Source organism: Megascapheus bottae, chromosome 35, assembly GCF_031878675.1.
Source record: "Megascapheus bottae isolate mThoBot1 chromosome 35, mThoBot2.hap1, whole genome shotgun sequence".
NCBI classification, from domain to species: Eukaryota; Metazoa; Chordata; class Mammalia; order Rodentia; family Geomyidae; genus Megascapheus; species Megascapheus bottae.
In genome coordinates this window covers 3,625,142-3,633,942 of record NC_143543.1, presented here as the reverse complement: position 1 = coordinate 3,633,942, position 8,801 = coordinate 3,625,142, and the positions used below count along the sequence as shown (strand labels likewise).

Here is an 8,801-nt window from a genome sequence, read left to right as displayed (position 1 = left end):
AGAGACACCACAAATGGGAATACCAAAAAATAAAAAGTTTCTGCACAGGCAAAGACATAGCTACTAAAGTAGAAAGACAGCCAACCAAGTGGGAAAAGATATTTACCAATAATAAATAAGACAAATGCCTAATATCCAATATCTACAGGGAACTTAAGAAACTATCCCTCATACCCCCAAGCTCAACAAGCCAATCACTAAATGAGCAAGGGAACTAAAGAGAGGCTTATGAAAAGAAGAGGTTAATGGAAAATATATGAGAAAATTATCATTATTCATGATCATAAAGGAAATGCAAATAAAAACAGCCATAAGATACCACCTTACCCCAATCAGAATGGCCAATATTCTGAACTGACAACAACAAATGCTGGCAGGAATGTGGAGAAAGAGGAACTCTACTGCAATGCTGGTGGGAATGTAAACTAGTTCAGTCACTGTGGAAGGCAGTTTCTAAGTTTCTATGATCCAGTGATACCACCACTGCTGGGCATCTACCCTGAACATCATAACCCGGGATATGATGAGGATTCCAGCTCAGCTATGTTCATTGCTGCTTTATTCACAATAGCCAAGCAATGGAAACAACCCAGATGCCCCTGTACAGATGAATGGATACAAAAAAAATGTGCTACAATGGAATTCTACATAGCCAAGAGACAAGATAAAATAATGGCATTCAGTGGGAAGCAGAGCAAATCATGATGAGTGAGATAAATTAAGACAAAAGGAACAAAAGGCCCATGGTCTCCTTGATTCGTTGATATTAGATCCAAACAGTATAAGAGTGATGATTCAATATTTGGGGGGCCAACATTATTGAGATGGTCTTAGAGATATAAACATAACTAGAAAAGACATAAAAAAAATCTATGATGGGATATATACTCTATAGACATAATGTAATATTATATGGAGTGATATGTATCTATGACATACAAACTCTCAGCATAATTTTTTTCCATTTTTTAATTTAATTTTTTTTATTGTCAGAGTAATGTATAGAGGGATTTCAGTAACATTCACCAGATGCTAGGTGGATTAATTCTCACACATTGATACCCCTTCTTTCAGCTCAATTTTAATTATGTTCTAAAATCAATGTGCCTGTGACTGCATATAGAGATTTCCTTCTTATATACTTGTTTGTTAAACATGACATTTGACATATGATGTAAAATCAGTGTTAATTTGAAACATGATGAAAAATCAGTGTTAATACAATGTTTATATTTTTCTTAATTTTTTTATTTTTGGGGTAATGTATACAGGGGTTACAATTACATTGGCCGGGTAGTAGATGTGGTATTTCACACACATTGATACCCCTTCTCATGTCTCCCAGCCCCAGAATGATACATTTCTATGAATGCTTTTCCTTCAGTTTTATTTTTTATTTATTGAATGATTGATACAGTAGAATATAGGCAGTAAGTAATTTCCACACAAGTTAGGTTTGCTTATAACCATTAAGAAAATCAAAATCCTGCTCAGGTTCTTTCCAGGTTCAATTCATTTTAGATTCCTGAGGACGTGTGCACAGAACACATGTACCCCAATAGTGCTCAGAAACTCTATAGTTCCTAAGTTACAATGGAACTGAAAACCTGGGGAGCAGACTCCCTATCATATTCACCCACACCAAAACGAGGGGTCTGTGCCCCCCCGGAGAATGCACTTTTGTCCCATCCACTTCTGATGCTGAGAAGAGATTCCAGGAGAAAGGCACCCACTTAGCCAGACAGAGCAGAACCACCAGGAAGACCCTCCTACAAGAGAATCCAAGATCCATCAGGGCCTAGGCTATAAACCTGGCTCCTGTTTTGGCAATGAGAAAAATTGGTACCGATCTGAACCTCATGGGTTGGCCTTATATCTCTCACAATTTCTGCCAAGCTAGCCAGTACCTGGGAAAATCTCTCGCGGTCAATGTCCCCTAGCCACCACTTTTGAGGGCAGTAGCTCTCCAGAGGGGCTGGATAGAGCCCTCGCCTCAACTGCCCCAGCCGGGCAGTGTAGTTCAGCAGGTTGTACAGGTTGGCCATGGAGATTCGATTTCCATAGAAGCTGAAAACCTTGAGCTGGGAGCACTGACTCAGAGCTGGCAGGATGGCTGAGAGCTGAAAATCTGTGATGTCACAGTCCTCTAAAGCCAGGAGAACCAGTGTGCTAGTCACTTGCTCCACCAAGGCTGAAAGTATCTCAGGACCGAAATAGCCCATGTACACACTCCTAAGACGAAGGTGTATGAGCTGCCTGGTACAGGGACACTGAGACAAAAACCTCACATCAGCTTGCTTGAGGGGACACGAAGTCAAAAATAAGGTCTTCAAAGTTGTCAGGCTGTTGAGGATGGTAGGTAGCTGTCCATAAAGGAAGAAGACGCTGTTTATGGAAAGGACCTGGAGATTCTGCAGCTTCCTCAGGTGGGATGCATATTGGCGGACATACCAGAAATTCTTGGTGCTGGAAGAGTGGTTGGTACTCATCTTGGAGAAACTGAGCACATGGAGGTTTTTCATCCGGCCCAGGTAAGGGGCAAATGTCTTCATGGTTTCTCGATTCCAGAACACGTTCACTTCAAGCTCCTGGATGGAGTCCAAGCTCACCACAGGCAGAACTTTCTGGATTTTAGAGATGGAGCTTGACAGAATGTGCATTTTCTTCGAGTACAACTTGACTCGTTTTTTCCTCTCCCAGACCCACTGGAGTAGACAGGCTTGGAGGTCATTCTGAATGTCATCTCTGATTGTCAAGTCCATGGCGATTTTCAAGGGGGGCTCCTTAGTCACAGCTGAAAGGTGACTCATTGTTGGCCTTTCTATCAGGCCCTCTGAAAAAGCTATTCGAGCCATGGATGGATACCCTCGGATCCAGATCTCTGGGTACATTTTTCTCAGATCGAGCACTTGTAGTTTACACTGACTGGGTTGCTTCCTCTTGGCCAGTAGCAGATCGAGTCCATCCAGGATGGTTTTCAAGGTCTCCAGGTCTGGTGACTCTTCCAGGTCCCCCAGGGGGAGGCATGGGAAGGGCCAGACCTGAACCATGGCCTTCAACACCACTGTGCAGCCCTGGGCATAGACCTCGGTGAAGAGAGGAGGGAAGAGCAGCTCTGGCAGATCCTTCAGGGCAGAGATGGCCAAACTCTTGTTGCTCAGTAGGCTTCGCCCAGCTAGACACTGGAGTGTGGGTGGAGTTCTGATGCTCATCTTGATGGAATTGAGGTTGATCAGATGGGGTCTAGGTATGTAGAGCTCTCTGGATCTCAGCAGGGCCAGGAACTGACTACAGGCTCCAAGAATCTGTCCTTCTTCTCTGGCCACATGGTATTTTTGTAACATGACTCCACCCTCCTCAATGGATATCTTCCAATCAGAGACCAACTTCGAATGGGACTACTGAGTCACACCCAGCACTTGTGGACTACTAATCTCACGCTGGAGATACTCCTGCTTGCAGCAAGGTGATAGGATTAAAGAGGCCACAGCCCTGTTCCTCTTTCAAGTGATTAATACAGGGCTTACCCTTAGAACTTTAATCTCTCCAGACATTCCACAGGTGGCCCTCTGCCCTAAGACTAAAAGCATTCAGGAAGATCATGCAGTCCAACTTGATAGCATCTACAAAGATATCCGGAAATTGTCTTGGTCTCTTTTACTCCATTCTTTCCTTCCTTCCTCTCTTCCTCCTTCCTTCCCTCCCCACGTTGTGCCCCTCCCTCCCCACCCTGTTCCCTTCCCTTCATCCCTCCCTGTTCCCCTCCCTGTCTCATTGCATTCTTCCCTCCCTCAGTCCCTCTCTTCCTACTTGCCTGCCTACTTTGCTTCCTTGTTTCTTTCCTTTGATTTTTTGTGTGCTGACCATGGGATTTGAACTCAGGGCCTGGATGTAGTATCAGTGTGGATTTTTTTTTATCAAGGCTAGTGCTCTGTTACTTCTGCTCCTTTATGCCAGTTGCTTCACTTACTTTACAGCATACAATATAGGTGGAATTTCTCTTCCATCTTTTCCCTCCTTCCTTCTCAATCTCCCTCTGTCACTTTCTTGATTCTTACCTCCCTTCCTTTCTTTTTAAGTTTGTAATTGTTATGGGAATTCAATCAGAATTCAGACACTGTACAAGAAGGGATTTTGTCAAGCCAACTGTTCTCCCACATGAACTACAACACTAATTATAGAATTTTATAATTATCTCATGGATATTTTGTACATATTGAATTTTAACTTTGACCCTGAGATCTCAGCGTTCTGGACTAGCTAAGTGTCTAAGAATGGTAGAATTGTTTCCGGGGAGTTTACAGGAGATAATTTTATTGTTTACATTTCTGGATAGCAGGAATCATAGTGAGTTTTTCAGTCCTCTGCTTCCTGAATAATGGAATTACAGGAAGAGCCAACAGTACTTGAAGTGAAAACTTTTTTTTGTATTGTGTGTGCACATATCAGTGTGCATGCATGTGTAGGCATGAAGCAAATAGAATCTGGTCTGCATTTGAAAGGCACATTGGTTTAAATCTCAACCAATACAGCTTTAGCAACTGAGCATTATCATCCCACATTCTCATCCACACATTCTCATGTGTGGAAAGAGTTTGAATACAAGAACAGAAGCATCTTGCTTTCATAAGATATCATTTGGTATTCGATGCTGAATTTCCCCCCTTACCTTTTCTACAAAATTTGATCTATATCTGTTTGTCTTTGGTCATGGATATATTTGTTTGATTGTTGGTGCCAGTTCTGATCCTTGAACTTAGTACCTGAGAATTGTCCCTGAGATTTTCTGCTCATTGTCAGCCATCTACTACTTGAAGAACAGCTTCCGTTCTGGATTAATTGGTTGTGTACTACATATGAGTGTACCTTGCTCAGGCTGTGTTTGAACTGTGATCCTCCAGTCTCAGATGTGTAGATAGTATTCGAGACACAAAAACTTCCCCCATGTGTTAATGCTGAGCAATGACACCTTTCTATTTAAGATTTTCCTTTATTTTTGTTTTATCGGCTGATTTATCCAGCGAATTGTAGTTTCTCAATGCCTACCCAGGACTTGGGGTTTTAGTAAAAACCATTTGAAAAGAAAGATCATGTTTCAGTTCTGTCCAGGTGGAATTCACTCCAGCTTCTCCATGGTGTGTACGTACGACTCACCGACCCCCAAAGCTCTCAGAAATTTCTGGGTTCCATTGGTAGGACTGAACTGAAAAGTTCAGGACTAGAGGTTCCCAGTCCCTTTCATCCACACTGAAGGCTGGGGTCTTTACCCACTGGAGACTGCACCTCTGTCTCGGCTTTCATTTCTGCTGCTGAGAAGATATTCCAGGAGAGACAGACCTTTGAATACTTAGGCAGAGAAGAAAGGCCAGTAAGACTCTACTATGTGAACCATCAGGCCCCAGGCAACAGAATTGCCACTTTTCCCTTTGATGGCGGGAACCAGCGCAGATCTGGACTTTGTTTCTGGTTTTTCCCGGTGTCTCCTAAGGCCTGTGCAAACAAAGCTCAAATCTGGGTAAATTTCTCAGAGTTGGAGTTCCCTCAGCACCAATCTGGAGGGCGGCAACTCTGCAAAGGGGCTGGACTCTTAAATGGCCGAGCAGGTTGTTCATGGTGATAATGGGGATGATATTTCTTTAGAAACTGAAGAAGCTGAGCTGGGAGCATTGGCTAAGTTAATGCATATGTGAAGTCACAATTCTCCAAGTCCTTACAGGGTCTCCAGAGTGCTGGTCACTGGATCCAAAAGGGGTCTCAGGGGCTCATGACTGAAGTGAAGCATGAACACGGTCCTCAGACACAGTTCTTTCGGCGCTTGCTGTGGAGGCCCAGGGACAGAAACTTCAAGTTGGCTTCCTTCAGGGAACAGGAGTTCAAAAAGAAGGACTTCAAAGGTGTTATTCTCCTCAGAGTGGCGATCAGCTTACAATTAAGGAAGAAAATATCATGTAGGTGGAGCTCTCAGAAAAGTTGAGGAACTGAGGGTTCATCATCTGGCCCAGGTAAGAAGAAATTTGTTTTCATGGTTTTTCAACACTAGAAAATGTTTACTACAAATAATATGATATAATAAAGCTTATACATTTTATTTCTATGGCCTATTTTAGTTCTAAAATTCAATATGTTTGATATAGTAAATCAATTAACTATTATAGTCCATATACATCATATCCAATTTTTTATGGAATGAGCAAGTTAAAATGTATTCATACAGCAGACTTTCAGTTAATAATCACAAAACATTATGAAATTACTTTGCAGAGATACAACTTTAAAAAAATTAAATATCATAGTTGTAATCTTTTTTATACTCTAGAATACATTTCAAATGATAAATTATACTATAATTGGACCTAGCTAGAAATTTATCATTATGGGTATATGACTAGAAACTAGACATGTTTCTTTTGGCTTCAGCACATTAATATGGACTCAAACAATATATATTACCATATATGTAAGCTACAAAAAACAACAGATATATATGGTATAACGCTGAAATATTACTTCAGTATTGCTAATGGTTTTGGAAGTTGTTGAAACACCATCTGTAAAATCTTTGTATGGTATTATGATTAATAAATGACATCAACTTAAAAGAAACAGTTTACTATAGACTTGGAGCATGGCATAATGGTAGGGTGCTCCACTAGCATGCACAAAGCCCTGGGTTTGATTCCTTCATACCACATATAGACAAAAAGCTGGAAATCATGCTGTGTGGCTCAAGTAGTTGAGACCTTGCAGGAAGAGAGCACAAAGACAGTGATCAGGCCCTGGGTTCAAGAATGAGGACTGGCAAAAAAGAAGAAGAAAAAAGGGAAAAAAAGGAAATTGTTTACTAGCATTGCCTGGATAAAGTCCAGGACCACAGCAAGCAGAACCATCTGGACTTTATTTTATTATTGTATTTTATTGCCAGGTTAAGTGTGGCATGGTTGCAGTTACACTCATAACTCATTATTTATTTATTTTTTGTTTAACTATTTATTTATTTATTTAATTTTATTGTCAGGGTAATGTATTGAGGGTTTAAAGTACATTCATCAGGTATTGGGTACATTACTTCTCGCACATTAATACCCCCCTTTTTTCCTCCATTGCCTTCTACTACCCCCTCCCAATCACCTTGTTCCCCCTTCACTTCCCTATTTCCAATAAACAAAGAAACATATATATATATATATATATATATATATATATAATACCAGGTAACAAAATCAGATACAGTAAACATGAGATTAAACATAAGGGGAAAAAGGAGGATAGAAATAACCTAGTACATTAAGAGCAACAATCACAAAGATAAACCCCTTGTTCCATAAGCTAGTGTTCATTGTGTTCAGTCTTATATGACCTTCTGTGCACAGTTTTGAGCTATTGTGATCCTTTGATAATTGAGTCATAGATGTCTAATTATGACAAATGAGGGAACTATGGAGCCTGTGTTCCTTTGGGTCTGGCTTAATTCACTTAATGTGATTTTTTCCAAGTCTTTCCATTTCCTTACAAATGGGGTGATGCCATGCTTTCTGATGGCAGCATAGAATTCCACTGTGTATAAATACCACATCTTCATCAATTTATCTACTGAAGGGCATCAAGGTTGCTTCAAGGTTTGGTAAGGAATTCTGCAGTGAACATCATTGTGCAAGTAGCTATAGTATGGTCTTGTTTCTGCACATTTGAGTAAATACCAAAGCATGGGATTGCTGGGTCATATGGGAGCTCTACGTTTAGTCCTTTGAGGAATCACCATACTGCTTTCAAGAGTGGTTGAATGAGTTTACCTTCCCAATTCCTCACGGACACCTCCCCACCAGCATCTGTTCTTATTAGATTTCATCTTCATGGCCATTCTAAAATGTCAAGGTAGAATATCAAAGTTGTTTTGATTTCCTTTTCTTTTATGATCAGAGCATTTGTTATGTGTTTATAGGCCATTCTTATTTCCTCTTCAGAGAGGTCTCTCTTTAAGTCTTTAGCTAAAATTTAACTGGACAGTTGTTCTTTGGAAGATTTGATGTTGAGAGAGTCAATTTTTGGGGGGGAAGATATATTTTAGATATAGGCCCTTGTCTGTATATGGCTAGCAGAGATCTTTTTCCACACTCTGGCCTTTCTATTTAACTTGCTAGCTATGTCATTTGCCATACAAAAGCTCTGAATTTTAGTGCAGTCCTATTTGCGCAACCTATCATTAATTTGTAGTGTTTGGGGGTCTTTTTTTTGCCTATCTTGGGCTTGGGCTCAGGGCCTGAGCACTGTCCCTGGATTTTCTCAAGGCTAGGCTCTACCACTTGAGCCACAACACCACTTCTGGTTTTTAGCTAAGTATGTGGTACTGAGAAATCGAACCTGGGTCTTTGTGCATGCTAGGCAAGCACTCTACCACTAGGCCAAACTCCCGGCCCTGTTTCTGGGTCTTTATTAAGAATGTTTTAACGCCTGTGTGAAGGAGTCCTAGTTTATCTCCTATTTTTTCTGGAAAAGTTTTCAGGGTATTTGCTTTCACCTCAAGGTCTTTGGAATTAATTCCGGTGCAGTGTGACATATAAGGATCTAAGTTTAGTTTTCTATAGGTGCTTAACCAATTCTGCCAGCACCACATGTTGAAGAGGCTTTTATTCATTCTATTTTTTTTCTCTCCCTTATCAAAGATTGGGTGGCCATAGGTCTGTGGGTTGATTTCCTGGTCTTAGTTCTATTCCACTAGTCCTCAGGACTGCTCTGGTGTCAGTATTACTGTAGTTCTATAATTGAGTCTAAAGTTTGCTATTGATATTCCTCCAGCATTGTTC

At 40.8% G+C, this 8,801-nt stretch overlaps 1 pseudogene; it reads right to left on the bottom strand.

The window, feature by feature from the left end:
• Positions 1–1,769: 1,769 nt before the first annotated feature.
• On the bottom strand, positions 1,770–3,212 carry LOC150042509 (PRAME family member 12 pseudogene; annotated as a pseudogene).
• Positions 3,213–8,801: the final 5,589 nt, after the last annotated feature.